The following is a 16,152-nucleotide window of genomic DNA, read 5'->3' as shown; positions in this document are numbered from 1 at the left end:
TCATGACTGCCAGGCTCTTCTGTCCATGGGATTTTCCAGGCAAGTATATATTAGAATGGGTTGCCATGCCCTCCTCCAGGGGATCTTCCTGACCCAGGGGTAGAACCTGCATCTCCTATGTCTCCTGCATTGGCAGGTGAGTTCTTTTCCACTCGTGCTACCTGGGAAGCCCTATAAATGTATGCCAAACTACAAATTTCAGTTCTGGCATAAGCAAAACACTATTATGGTTAAGTATAAATCAGATAGGTCCCTCTACCTCAGAACTCTAAATTAACCAATTAGAACTCAGAACTCTGGCAACCTTAAATGTGCTCTGGGACTACTTCTTTAAGTCAGTTTTAGAGCAACTGAGAATATGGTTCAGGTCTAAACAGGAGAAAAACCAAAGATGATGCAATCTGTCAGATCAAGAGCATTATAATTGTAAGCTGAAGCCCATGGCACTGTAGATTCATTCATAAATACATATGGTTGGTCATCCATGCCTTTTATTCATTCAATTAAAATTCTGATCAATATTAAAAATAGGATTTCTAAAATACAGTAATCTGGATTTGGGGTTTTCTGGGAAATCAGTAACATGCAGCTGAACAGAATTGTTATAGAAACTCTCCTGTTGGCTTAATCAAGTCACACAGTATATATACATGCTCCCACATCCGACCTGTGGCGGGCATTTATAAACAGGATCATTGGCCTCAGAATGTAGGGTTGGAAGGATGGGTAGCATAAAGCATGTACTACAGGACAGTTCATCTTCATGATGCATCTGTGGTGAAGATGATTATTTAGGGCAGTTTCAGCTGCCTTGGAATCACATTAAAGAGGTTTGTAAAGTTATTAATTTTTAAGTCTCATTGTCAGAAATTTAAAAACAGTATTTAACATCAGGATCATAGTGGTGGAAAGTGGAGAGAGTGGGCAAGATCTGACTTGCATAAATATTTTCCAGGTACATCTAATATTTAGGTTGGGAAGCTGCTATATATTTAGCAATCTTAGCATATCCTGATGTGGTAATTTGTACAAGGAGCTCAAATAATATGCAGAATGTCTGTAAATGGGAATTGGACTCTCTGGGCTTTAGCTACTTATTTACTAGTTATTATTTGCGGGTCTTGGACCAATTATAGAATATAAATCTAAGTGATTACACTTGTAAAATGAAGTCAGGGATTTAGTGTGCTAGAGAATACAACCAAAATTCCTATGAAAATTTAAAAAAAAAATACTCCTAACATGCAATAAGGAAAAGGCGATGGCACCCCACTCCAGTATTCTTGTCTGGAAAATCCCATGGACGGAGGAGCCTGGTAGGCTGTAGTCTATGGGGTTGCAAAGAGTCGGACACGACTGAGTGACTTCCCTTTCACTTTTCACTCTCATGTACTGGAGAAGGAAATGACAACCCACTCCAGTGTTCTTGCCTGGAGAATCCCAGGGACCGGGGAGCCTGGTGGGCTGCTACCTATGGGGTCTCACAGAGTCGGACACGACTGAAGTGACTTAGCAGTAGCAGCATGCAATAAAGTAAATGTTATTTATGAGAGAAAAACTACTATTGAGAGCTTTTGATAAAAATCGACATTTTTTATTTTAAATTTTCTCTAAAGTCAAGAAACATCCCATTGAAAAAACATTTTACCAACTGATTTGCTTGAATGGTTTTGGAACCGTAAAGATTACTAAAAGGTCTGATATGACTCACAGCTCTTTTTCCTTCAATTTTATGTCAGAAAATATGATCAAATTGTACTTCAGCAGATTAGCATAAAAGTAAATACAACTGAAGGGAAAGACAGGGAAAAAAGAAACTATCATCATGTCAAAATACATTTAAAATAAATTACATTAAAAGACTTAAAAGTCTCTAGAAAAATTCATAGGCTCTGTGCATGTATTTCTCGTTTAATTTAGCCAAAGGCAAAGGACAGCACTGAAGACTGAAAAATACAGTTAAGCCACAAGAATAAGAAGAAAAACAGGACTAAATTAAGGGGGATTAAAGTCTATTAATCCCTCCTTGCTAACACTGCAAGTGCAATAATACAGAAAATTATGAGTCACTCAGGGAGACACAGTCAGCTAGACAGAATAATTCAGTGTCCTTAATCTTCTCTTTTTTGGAATTGAGAACAGTTATAGATGGGGACACATGCAAGTCATATCACATCCATTCCAGTTTTTAATTATTTAGATATTTTCCATTTTAAAGTATGCTGTAAAACTGCATTAAAAAATGAGCAAGCATCAACAATATTTGAAAAAGAAACAACTTTGAACCCAATACTTTGGCATCTACTTAATCAAATATAAAATAAGATAGAATTTAATTATTATAAACTAAGTTAACCTGATATGATTTACAATACTCTGAAAATTCTACATACTAAAGAAAATGGAAAAAAAAAGTGACAGCATTCAGATCTCTTCAGAGTGAAGAAAATGTTTTCAAAATAACAGGATATGAATTTGCAATCCAACCTTCCTACTTATCAGGTATGGAACTTTGAATATGATATTTAATCTCTCTGAGGCTCAAAGAAGAGAAAATATTTTTGAGGTAGACTGACAAAGGGGGAGTAGTGAAACTGCAGGTAACTATACTTAAGGGGCAGAAATATGCTCTTACTCTTTGACCTGTCTATTTCTCCCATCAGAGTTTTTGAACAGAACTTAAAAATACATAAATATATTGCATTTTCCTTATGTATGAGTAGTTAAAACTTGCATTCCTTTTTTGCCTTGTAATATTAGTAACAAATAATTCAAATTGTTAATTTTAACTGGGCTCCAGGTTGCTTATTATTTGTGGGACTTGGGCAAACTACAGATAAACTATCCATAATTTTGTATCTTGGACTACTGACATAGAAATGTGGTGAGAACACAAATGGTCATGAATGATATATTTAGCACCGATGTATATCTGGTAATTTCTGTGGTTCTCCCAGGTTTCTGTGGCCCACAAAATACCCTTAATACCACTAATAAGAAGATAGCACTACTGGATGAAACATCTGAGAACAAAGCTTGCTAAATTAACCACAAAATTGGAAGCTGCAATTGTACACATACTCTCATTCACAACAGCATGAGATTTTAGGAAGCTAGAGATCTGTCTGTTGAGTAAGAGTATAAATTGTATGAACTTTGTCAAAATTAGTCTTGAGAAACTATTAACAGGCTTCACAATGCCTAAGGGAATCAAGAGGCTAACAATTTTTTTCAAGAGATACTGTAAGTTTGAAATTCTTTTGATAATTCCCTATGCTAGAAGTATAGAGATCACTATTTGTATATATCCATTCTTCAATATTGATTTTTAGCTGGACTCATAACAATAAACACATTTCTCAGCTAATGGAAAAGTTGTGGAATGGAGGTGAAAGTGTTGCTTGGTAATTTCCAGCTAAGAAGAGAATCTATTTATAATAACATTAAAATGAATAAAGCATTTAAGAATAAATTTAACCAAGGAGGTGAAAGATCTATACACTGAAAACTGTAAGACATTGATGAAAGAAACTGAGGAACCACAAAAATAACTAAGAAGCTAGTTCATGCTCATGGATCGGAAGTAGTAATGTTTTAAAATGCCCATTATATCTCAAATGATCTACAAGGAGAATGCAATTTCTATAAAAATTCCAATGGCCTTTTCCACAGAAATTAAAAAAAAAATCAACAATTTGTATGGAGCCACAAAAGACTGAAAATAGCCAAAGTAATAATGAGAAAAAAGAGCAAAGCTGCATTACACACCGTAATTTCAAACTATACAACCCAGGGTTCGAACCCATGTCTCTTATGTTTCCTGTACTGGCAGAGAGGTTCTTTACCACTAGCACCATCTGGGAAGCACAGACACATAGATCAATGGAACAGAAGAGAGAGACACAAATCGTCATATATATGGCCAATTAATTTATGACAGGAGCCACAAATTCTGGAATTAATATTAGGCATTTATTGCTATTAACTTTTCTTTTAGAACTGCTTTTACTGCATATCATACGTTTTGGTATTCTGTGTTTCTATTCTCATTTGTTTTGAGATACTTTAAAAATTTCTTATCTTTTTGACTGATTGGATGTTCAAAAGTATGTTGTTTAATCTCTTCGTATTTTGTGAATTTTCTAGTCTTTTCCTTCAATTGATTTTCTAGATTTTTTTTTACCACTGTGGTCAGAAAAGTTGTTTGATATAACATTAATATTCTTAAACTTATTAAAATTTGTTTTGTGGCTTAACATACAAGCTAGCTTGGAGAATGATTCATGTGCACTGGAGAAGATGTATGCCTCTGCAGTTGGATGGACTGTTCTCTGTCTGTTAGATCCATCTGGGCCAGCATGCAGTTTAAGTCCAACATTCCCTTATTGATCTTCTGCCTTGATAATTTATGCACTGTTGAAAGTGAGGTGTTAAAGTCCCCTCTTATTGTATTGCTCCCTATTTCTCCCTTCAGATCTGTAAGTTATTTTTCTTGTATCTTCAAGTGCTCCAATGTTAGGTGCATACATATTTAAAACTGTTATATTCTTTTAGTGAGTTGACCTCTTCATCATTATATAATGACCTTCTTTGTCTCTCGCTACAGTTTTTAAAGTCTATTTTGTCTGATATAAGAATAGCTACCTCTATTTTTTTATTTTGGTTTCGTCTTGCAGGAAACATTTTTTCCTTTCGTTTTCTGTCTATATGTGTTCTAGATTTTAAAATATGTAAGTATGTGTGTATATGTGTATATATGTATATATACATTTTCTAACAATCCTAATAAGGAGGGTTTGATTTTCAATTTTTTAATCTATTATATTTAACTCTCATATGTATTAATTTATCATGTCTACATATTTGGTGAATATATACATACATAATTCAATGTTTTTGAGATAAGTTCCCTCAGTTTTTATTGCTGTTTAATAATACAACATTTTTTTGCTATGGATTTTCTTTTGAAAATGACTTTAGCTGTAACCCATAGATTTTGCTAGTTTTGTTATTTTCTAAACAGACAAATTTTGTTCCAGCTCCTAACAGTCTAACAGTATTATAACTAACAGTATTATAACAGTATTATTAGTCTAACAGTATTATAACTTTTCATTCACAACTTGCATTACTATTTTCTCTGAGCTAGTCTATGTGTTTTTTCTACTGTTATTTCATATGGTGAGATTCTTCTTTTCTCATGCAACCTCAGACCTTCCCTGCTCTTTTCACCTACCCTCCACTTCTTTACATCCATTTTCTTTCTTTTTTTTTCCCCCCTCATGGTATATCATTATTTCTTGTACTACCTTATTCTAACTATAGTTTGTATATATATATATATATATATATATATATATATATATATATGAGTATAATTGCTTTACAATGTTCTGTTAGTTTCTGCTGTACAACAAAGTGAATCAGCTATATGTATACATATATCTCCTCCCTCTTGAACTCCCTCCGCCCATCTCACCCCTCCAGCTCATGACAGGGCACCAATCTCTGTATTGTGCTCTCTGTATTGTGACTATTTATAGGTGTGTCCAAGTCTCAGTCTGTAAACTCTTTCAGTGCAGTATAAAATTTTGATTTGCCTTGAAAATTCATAGGTTATATGTACTATATCCTGTACTATGCCTTACACAGAATAAATACTTGGTAAATACATAGCAGCTGAACAAATGCCTATGTCTGAGTGTCAGTGAATACAGGATACAAAAACCTACTGAACGGACCCAGGAATTCAGTGAAAGGAAATTCCAGCTTAACAGGTGGGTAGCAAGTCCAGACACCAATCAATGCCAAGTTGGAATTGGAATGCAGCAGGTTTCAAGGTTGCTCTCAAGAAGATGAATGAGGATTCAAAGCAATAAACAGAGTGACAAATGAGTTGGATGATAGTAGTGACACAGTAAAGAAAGCATATGCTTCTTCTCTCAAAAAGAATAAATGAGACAAAGAGAAACTCTAGGAAAGAGAAACAGCTAAATATGTCTAAGAAAGTCATTGTCCAAATGTGAGATAAACTAAATAAGGGAGGATTTTGAATAAATAGAGAAATATAAAGAATCCATTTGACCTGGATGCTTGGGATAATTACATATATTAGTACAGAGATGGTGATATTGGATCTAAAGTAAAGGAAATGGTATTCCTTAGTACTTTAGTTGGCTCTCCATTGAATATTTATGAAGTCATTATACTGTAACTGCTGTTTATTAGTCTTCAGCTCTTACAAAGCATGCAGATTTAATTATGGCTCTAGAACAGAAGCTAAATGTTAGAAAGCCTTATAATGTAAAGGCAGAGATGTTGCCAATGGAAGGTAGGCAGTGGAGGGGATGTATAGGTGAGGGCTCAATAGAAGTCAATTAATTAAAGTTTTTGGAATTAAATAGAGGGTTAGGCATATTATTTAACTCAGAAACATTATCAAATGAGAACTAAAAATCATATAATTAATCTATTGTTTCTAAGGGGATGTAATATATGATACTTCTCTTCCTCACCTGTGTTCCTAAATAATTGAGAAAATAGGGAGAGCAGGGAGAAGGCAAAATGCCATTTTGGTTACTGGTGTGGTCTCAGGACAGGATGGATGAGGGCTAATAGGCTTGCTCAGCGAACCTCAGTGTTGGACACAGCAGCCATCCTGCAAGGCTCAGGCAGGTCTTTCCTCACAGCAGACAGCAGCAGGGAACTTCTGAAGTGAAGTGAAAGTTGCTCAGGAGTGTCTGACTCTTTGTGACCCCATGGAATTCTCTAGGCCATAATACTGGAGTGGGTAGCCTTTCCCTTCTCCAGGGGATCTTCCCAACCCAGGAATCGAACCCAAGTCTTCTGGGGAAGTCCAAAAAGGGAAGGGTAGAATTAGGAGAGAGCCATGCTTAGTTTATTCTCTCCAATTTTATCATTTAGATGTCTCTCTTTACCTTCTCCTGCATGGAATAAAGGCATAGAAAGTGGCCAGGAAAGTTAAAGCTGGGGTGCCCCAAACACACAGAAGAAACCACAGTAACTAGGAACTAAGTATTGCCCACTCACCACCATCACTACCATCACCACCACCAAGGGCCTGAAAGGAAAGAGATGGGACTAGTAAGGTCGAGTTGTTCTACGTGAATTGATTCATCTTTCACATTGGGAAGTTAGTAGATATCATCCAAAATGAATAAAACAACAAAAAGCCTGTTTCCTATTTAGCAGTAAACAGATATCCCTAATAAGATTTGGAGGATTAAAAATTAGGTTTACTTTAAAATGAGGAAGAGCAGAATAGGAGGAAGGTCACAGTTTTTCTTTATAAGCTCTTCCATTTGATTTTGCTTTCGTTCCAAGGAATATTTTGTGGTTACAAAAATAAGGATAAAGTGATGTGTTCTTGTATTAAGTTAAAATTCAAAATAACATTCTCCATGAAAGTACTATTTTAGAATTATAATAAAATATTAGCTGATCAATACTCACCTTATTTCTTTTCCCCCAAGATTCAATAGATATATAATGTTTTAATAAAAAGAATGCTTTTGTAAAAAATGAAAAAAAAAAACCCCTCTAATACTTGTTATATGCTATGTGCCACGTTGTGTGTAAAGATTTCTGTGCATTATTTTAATTAATCTAGATAATGCCTCCATATCAAAGACTGGTGACCAGGTGGCTTGCCCAAGGAACAAAGAGTGGTACAGCAAGGAATTCAACTCTGACACCCAAGAGTGCAATGTGAAATATATCACTACATGCACCACATTCCATCCAGACAACCCCTGCAGTATTTGTAGGAATATACTTATTGAGGAGAATAGCTGAATTAAACTGAACTTTTCCTTTAAATGGCTGTATTGGACTGTAATTTAACACAAAGTTCAATCACCTGCTTTAAGTATATGTGGAGATCTGCTATCGTACAGATGACCTGAGTAGAGGCGGACTTTGCCAAGATTAATTAAATGGCTCATACTCAGAGAGTTTACAGTCTAGTTGGGGAAATAGGCATGAGTACAATTACCAAAAAATATAATGACACAAATATAATCTCAGAATAAGATCCGTAATTTACTCTGTCAGTGCTAGAGCAAAGTTTCAAAATTAACACTACAGATCTTATTAAACATCTGAATGAGTAACTAAGTTGCAATTTTAATTTTCAATTAGGAGTCATCTGTCCCTTTAAATAAATATCAAGGCTTAAATATGGAACCAATGCCATTCTTAAAATTACCCAGAGGGGAGCATCAGTAATGAACATTGATGTCATTTCTTTAGAACAACTATAATAAAATGTCCTTTATATTTTCCCACAGGCACTAAGAGTCACAAATTAGAATAATATTATGCAAATTTCCTGGTAAAGAGAGAAACTCCTTTGGCATATATTGATTCACAAAAATGAGGAAATGAATCCTCAAATGACTTTTAAATAAATCATGAGAACTGAAACAAAATCTACATAAAGAATGAGAACATCAAGGCTAATGATTCCATGCTGATTAGAACTATTTACATATACTGAGTACATATACTTACTATTTAGTATAGAATAGTAGATTTTCTAGGGTAAGGAGATCACATGTAATATTTATGTTTGGGGACTTGATACCAAACCTTAAGAAATATCACATAGTCTACAGAAAACTAATTTTTAAGAAAATTCATTCTGATATTGAGCATTTTGTAATTTTGATTTGGACTGAATGAAAACTCATGTCGAAAGGATAAGTATCAGAAAGGTAATGTGTTTTACATATTTTCCAGTATTCAAGTTATTTCACACCCTTACTTATGTTACGAGTAGTGTATAGCAAATGTTCTAATTCTCCATATCAAGTAAGAACATCTAAAATGAAATGACTTGACAAATTAATAATAAAAAGAAAAAATGCATTATTCCCAGTACTTTCCCTGAGTATCACCCTATGCTTTGATTCATATATATCATCTTATTTGTCACAGTAATATTTGAGTAACACAATTATATTTCTATTCTATACCTAAGGTCCTAGGTAGTGAATAAACATCCCCATGTTTATGTAACAAATATGTGGCAGAGTCAAGTTGTGAACAGATTTGCCAGCTTTGGAGCCTCCATTCCTAACTGTACATCATACTTGAGTAAATCTGACTGGAATATTTTAAATTCTAGTTAACATTTTCTAGTTTATGATATACGTTCTTTCTGTGCAAGAGTTTCTTAAGTTTATGGAGATACTTGGCAGCATTTTAATTTCCTTAGAAATTTGTTTGTGATGGCAGCTGAAGGAATCTGTCCTTTAAAATGGACTTGGACTATGCACAATTGGACACACAAAGCGGATTCCCAGAGCTCACTTCCCTCACAGAGGACATCAGGGAATTCCCCTGAGGTCATGAACGGTACAGTTTTTGCCAAAGCACAGCTGTAAGTGCTTGCTATGAATGGGATGTAGAAGCAGACCTTCCCAACCAGATTTTGCTGTCATTCTCCAAATTCAGGTGTAAAATAAGCCAGGCTGTGGGGATCACCAGAGCAACTGTTAAAGCAGTTGGTGAAAGAAGTGCATATTTAGTAAGAATCGCTCCTTCCCTCAACCAAAGATCCAGCCCTTCTCAACCCAACCCCCACTAGATTCTCTGTCTTTGATGTTAAAGCCCAGTTAATGCTTTTTCCTCTGGGTTGTTTTCAGGATTAAAAGAGATCATCTCTGTGAAGTGATTACTTCAGAGCTTGACACATAATAAGAACTCAAGAACTGTTAGCCATTTTTGTAGTTACTCATGCTTCACAAACTGTTTTCATCCAGGCCCTTTAAATACTGATTGTAATTCAGTGAGGTAGGCATTCTTGTCCCCTTTTTCCAAAGAACGAACCTGACACTAAGAGACGCTAGGGTATCAGCTAATTCAACACAACCAATCCTAAAACCACAGTCTTCGAACAAAATGTGATATTTTTCCTACCACACTGATAACACCTGAAGGAGGAACCAAACCTACTTTTCTGGTTAAGCTGTCATGTGTTTTGTGCTCCAGGCTTCCCTGGTAGCTCAGCTGGTAAAGAATCTGTCTGCAATGCAGGAGATGCCGGTTTGCTTCATGGGTCGGGAAGATCCCCTGGAGAAAGGAAAGGCTACCCATTCCAGTTTTCTTGGGCTTCCCTGGTGGCTCAGACAGTAAAGTATCTGCCTGCAGTGTGGGAGACCTGGGTTTGATCCCTGTGTTAGGAAGATCCCCTGGAGGAGGGCATGGAAACCAACTCCAGTATTCTTGCCTGGAGAATCCCCATGGACAGAGGAGCCTGGTGGGCTACGTGTCGCAGCAAGTTGGACACGGCTGAGTGACTAAGCACACGCTTACATGTTGGGCTGTAGTGCACTCTGCACCAGCTCTCCTCTCTGGCTTTGCTGTACCTCTCACTCTAGCCAGATGTAACGCTTGATCCATGGAGCTACTAAGGAATCCGCATCTTTGCCTGTCTTCATTGAACTCTGACTGCACCTTTGGCACTGCTGCTTGAACACTGTATTGCCTTTTATTTTCCACATTGTCATTTTCCAGGGAGTCTCTCACTTCCTTATTTATATTTTGAATTTTCTCACATCAGTGACTATATCTAATAATTCTTTGATTCCCTCACAGTGCCTATTGATTGATTGAGTCAGTCTGCCACACAGCCATTTAACAGATACGTCTCCTTGTCTCCTATATGCCAAGGATGTGTTTCTTGATCAACTAGGCAGATTCCCTGGGCTCTTATCCTAATGTGAATTGGAGGAGACTAAAAGTAAATACACACATACATTCATAAATTAGAGAAAATATCAGAGAGCTATAAGGCCTATGCTGAGAATTAAAATAAGCTTTGGTTGAGAATGACCAAGTGGCTGCTTAGTCTGGATGAAGAACTCTCTGAAGTGGTTAAATTTGAAGCTGATATACAATTTGCTAGAAAGGACCTATGGTAGATTAATTCTCATAAATTGGATAATCAATAACCACAAAGTATTAGATTAAGCCTGGAAAAACTGAAAATCTGGTTCAATATATAAATAATATGTGAATAATTTTTCCATCTGGCTCTTGTTAGAGGCAAGAAGCTACAGGGAAGTTTTCAAGCATTAAGCATTTATTCACTCCCGTCCAATGTTCTGGCATTGAGGTTTTAATAAAAAAAGTGAAAAGTTATGTTTTATGTAATTTGTTAGTTCATAGACAATGTCAAAAGGACACACACTTGACTTCAAGTAAATGAAAAGGAAAGCTTAAACAGTGAGTCTATTCATCTCACTAAGTGAGAAGTCTAGAAGCTGTCAGTGACTGGAGCAGTAGCTCTGCAATGTTATCAAGGGTTTAGCCTCTTTCTAGTTTCTCACTCCACTAACCTAAACATGAAGATGTCACCCTTCTGGCCGTAATATAGTTGCCCCATCAACAGGTGCTGCACCTGTATTTCTGACAGGAAGAAGAAGAATAAAAGGGCTTTTTATTTAGAAAGGATGCCCTTCTTATGGACCTGAGTTTGTACCTCATTGGTTAGGGAAGTGGGGTTTCCATTTGGACACCTTGCTGTCCCAGTTTTGACTGCTATCTCAATCAAAATTTAGGTTTTATTAGTAAGTAAGATGGGCTATAGATACTGGCTATGTTGTAAGAGTGTATGGCTGTAGTGCAAGCACTGCATGTTTGTAATGCAAGTGCCTGACCTCAACTTCGATGGACAAGGCATCCACGTCAATGAGGCATCCACGTTGCTGATGGCTATCTCAAATAAACTCACTGCAGGCCACAGAACTAGATAAATAGCCAGCATGCCGATCCTCATTGAGGTTACTTTATTTAAGAGATGTTAGTTGATGTCAATAACACTATTTGGACCACTTGTTCTTTCTCTTCCTGCTTTTTAAATTCCTGCTCTTATGTTTTAAACTCACCAATAAATAGGAAGACCTACTCTTGGCCCCCATAAAGAGAAGAACCCCAAGCACAAGCGTGCTCTCTCTCTCTCTCTCTCATCCCTCCCCCAATTTGGCCCCAAGTGTGCTGTGGAATTTTCAGGTCCTGTAATACATGTTTATTTTTTCAGTTTCCTGGGTTAATACATTTAACCCAGTATAACAAACAGATAAGCAAACAAAGAGATTAAAAGCAGAAAATATTGTTTTAAACTAGCTTTTTGGGAAACATGGAATTTGTATTTTCTTTCTAAAATCTGATAGTTCATCAGTTAGTTTTTGAAATCTTAATACTCTCCTACGTAGGCCATAGAAAATTAACTATTTTTCATATTTGACATTGAGATGTATGGTTCCCAAAGAACTTTCCCTTCTCCCTGTCAATGATCTATCAGATGGAGTCACTATCCAAATATCCGTTTCTTTTCTAACATGTATCTCCAAATGAGACTGTCACACTTTTGTAGCACCTTTATGAGGCTGCAGTTCACCTACTCAGTTTGGGAATGGAAGAGTCTTTTGGGAAATGTAGAAGTAATAGAGATTTTGGTTGGCCAGTGACTTGTTTTATAAGGGAAAATTGATGTTCAAATGGCCCTTAAGTAAAAACACTGCATTACTACAAGGGTAGCATCTTAAACCCTCTGTAATCCAAAGGCTTAAATCACTTTCTCACAGCAGAAAAGTTACATCATTCCCTTGAAGCTCTTTCTATATAAATTCAGAGTTTGTTTTTATCAGCTAAAAATTTTAGTAAAACAATTGATCAAATATATTTTCACATTCTTTAGGGCTAACAGAAGGAAAAACCTAATTGTTGATTACTCTTTCTGTTATTACTGGTTTAGTTTTAAGAGCAAATATATTTCTTTCTGGAGCTGAGATTATACAAACACACTCTCCTAGAATTCTAATTTTTTTCTCATGAGCAATAAGAACATAATTGTATGACTATGCCCTGTGATGAAGTATTTGGGAATTCAGAGAGTCGTTCAATGGTTTGTTTTTGATATGTGCCACTTTGCTTCCCAGGAACGTGTTGGAGTAAGTTACTTCCCTTTTTCAACCCACACAATGGAGCCTGAGGCTGAAGCTTGGGACCTTTAGCTGCTTCAAGGTAGTTAAGGACAGTGATTCAGCCACATCTAGCACCTTTTTAAACCTGGGAAAATTCTCTTCAAATAACTGTCAGCAGAATTATTTTATGCTTTCCCTAAGATTATTAGAATTGAGCTATTTTCAGGAAGCTGGTGAGCTTTCATAACTGCTCCTATTCACCAGAAACTTGCCTGGAGGTCTCATGGGACTTCCTTGCTGATACAGTGGCTAAGATTCTATGCTCCCAATGCAGGGGGCCCAGGTTCAATCTCTGATCAGGGAGCTAGATCCCACATGTCACAACTAAGAGTTTGCATGCCACAACTAAAGATTCCATGTGTCGCAAATAAGACCGGGCCCAGCCAAATAAATAAATAAATAATAAGCTTGCCTGGGAGCTCTCCTAATTAGAGCTCATTGTCTAAGCTCTCCTGACCTTATATTCTCAGATCTTGGGCTTTCAATTTTCCTCTCGAGCTTAATATATATGAGCACTATTATTTTTAGCAATTAGATTAAGGATGATTCATGAATACAGTCCTAAGGTAACATCAGAGGTCTGACAACCATGAACAGGCCTGTTATTCCCACTGTACCACAGAATGGTGATCTTACCTCCTAAATAATTTCTGAGACACATTTGCCAGGCAGCTGGCAAATAGGAATTAAAGAAAGCCAAACTGTGCTACCTATGGCTTTCTTCAATAAAGCATGCTCATTGCATGCTTAATGATCCTTTTCAGAGCAAATTGCTATATGATTTCTTATTTTCTATCTGATGCCTCTGATGCAAAATGGCCTTCCTGCCAATTGCTCTGATTTATTCTTCTTTTCTGAAATATTCCAGCACTCCCTGGGTCCAGCTGAATTCTTTTCTTCCATTCCCATAATACCCTGTTCATACTGCTATGTCAACAGCTTACCCTAAATTTTGGGGACTGGTTTATATGGCCTGTATTCCTCATAGGACTGAGTTCCTCAGAGCAGAAATGCAGTCTACATGTTCCTATAGCACCTAGGCTACTCTATAAAAGAAGTAGTCCATAAAATTGTGCAAAATCCATATTGAGCTTCTTTTTCTTCTCAATGATGTAGTCATCTTTCTTTAAATGAAGCTGAACAGTAAAAGGTAAAAATTTGAGGCTGACTTCCTTATATCTTTTTGTCATAATGGAAAAGGTGAGTAAGATATAATTTAAAACCTAAAACTTAATAGTGTTTAAAAATAAGCATATATTTTAAACCCCAACATTAATAGAGAGGTGCTCATTTCTCTCCATTAGCAAGAATAAGAAACTCTATAGTTGGTTCTAGTCAGCAGTTCAAATACCCACAGAGGTACTTGTGTGTGCAGTATTTGGAGGTCTAAAACAGTGACTTAATTATATGCTCACTTGGCATCTGCATTAGTAATATCTTAGGGCAACTTAAACAGAAGAATAGAATCCCAGTCCTGGAAGAATTTCAAGGAACAGTTGTTTCTATATGTCATAAAGCACCAGACCCAGACATAGAAGTGACACAGAAGGGTGAGGCTCCACAATGAAACACCACAATCAAACCACCGATTTTAGAAGATAATGAGGCAGATGTGGTAAACGTTTATAGAAAGATGAAGCAGACTAGGTGTGCAGCTCAGCTCTTCCAGAAAGCACATGCTGTCCAGTTGCAGGGAGTGTGGTTTGTGGACAACCTCCGGCTATTGACTGTTTTAGTTTGTTTCTGCTCTATTAGTTTCTGGACCAAGACCACTCTCTCATAGTGGCTCTGGGACAATGGCTGAGCAAGGTGGTAGTATAGTTGCTGTTGCCACCCATGTGGGCCTTCTGTAATGAGTAATCTTTGCCTTGGAACTCCCTGCTGGGCTAGCAGAGACCAATCCAGCTCTGCAGTGATCTGCGGGCTCCCCTTGCCCAAGCTGGCTTCCATCTCTTTTCTCCCACAAGTGTTACTCCCTAATAAACTTCGTGCGCTACTGAACTGGGTCTCCGTGTCGGCCTCTTGGAGAAATCAACCTGCATTTCACACTCATTCCCGTGTTTGCTTCCTGGAGAAACCAAGCTGCAGCAGAGCACCACAGTACCACATGACAGAACACCAAACCTGTCCCCGGGAGGAAGCTGGCACCTAATCCGTGTGAGCCCAGACTAGATCAGTTTGCTTGCCTCAGTTAACATAACCCTGGAGTTCCATCCCAGACCCAGCGCTCCCTGTGGACAGAATCAGACCTCTGTTGCGACTGCATTATAGGGGTGCTTTCCTCACCCCTCTCAGCTGTGTGTCAGAGAATACTCCACATTAAGCTCCTTTGTGCATACTCTGGGTCTCAGAATCTGCTTCCCACAATATTAGGAATGCGTGCATGCTCAGTCGCTTCAGCTGTGTCTGACTCTTTGTGACCCCATGGACTGTAGCCTACCAGGCTCTTCAGTCCATGGGATCCTCCAGGCAAGAATACTGGAGTGGACTGCCATTTCCTTCTCCAGGGGATCTTCCCAACCCAGGGACTGATTCCACGTCTCTTATGTCTCCTACATTGGCAGGCAGGTTCTTTACTACTAGTGCCACCTGGGAAGCCAATATTAGGAATATTATTTTCAAATATTAACAAACCACAAAAAGTTAGATATATAGAAAATTGTTGATAAACATACATGCCCCACTATCAATACAGAATAATTTTAAAGTAGACTACAAAAATGTACCACCACCACTCCCCACAGTTCTGTGTCCTCTTCCTGCACACACATTCTGTGCCATTCAATAGTCATGCTGAATTCCTTGTAGTTGTCCAAGGCACCATGCCACTGCTTTTATTTCAAGCATTGGTTCTCTCTCTCTTTTGCATGCCTCTTCTTGTCTACCTGGAGAACCCTTCCTTTTCCTCTAAGACATAGTTTATATATATTCATTGAATCTCTCTCTGATGACCTGAAAATAATTTGATCATTTCTCTCTCTCTCTTTTTTTGCCATACCATACCTGGTTTATGCTTTTGGCCTTGTAATTAAGCACTCAGAAACAAGGAAATCAGAGAAGTACAAAACTTTGGAAGGGGAATATAATAACTATTTTTTAAGCATATTTAATTTGGGAAGACATCTAAGTGCATATGTTTAGA

This window comes from Ovis aries, chromosome 6 (genome assembly GCF_016772045.2).
Source record: "Ovis aries strain OAR_USU_Benz2616 breed Rambouillet chromosome 6, ARS-UI_Ramb_v3.0, whole genome shotgun sequence".
NCBI classification, from domain to species: domain Eukaryota; kingdom Metazoa; phylum Chordata; class Mammalia; order Artiodactyla; family Bovidae; genus Ovis; species Ovis aries.
Note: the sequence above shows the minus strand (reverse complement) of the source record.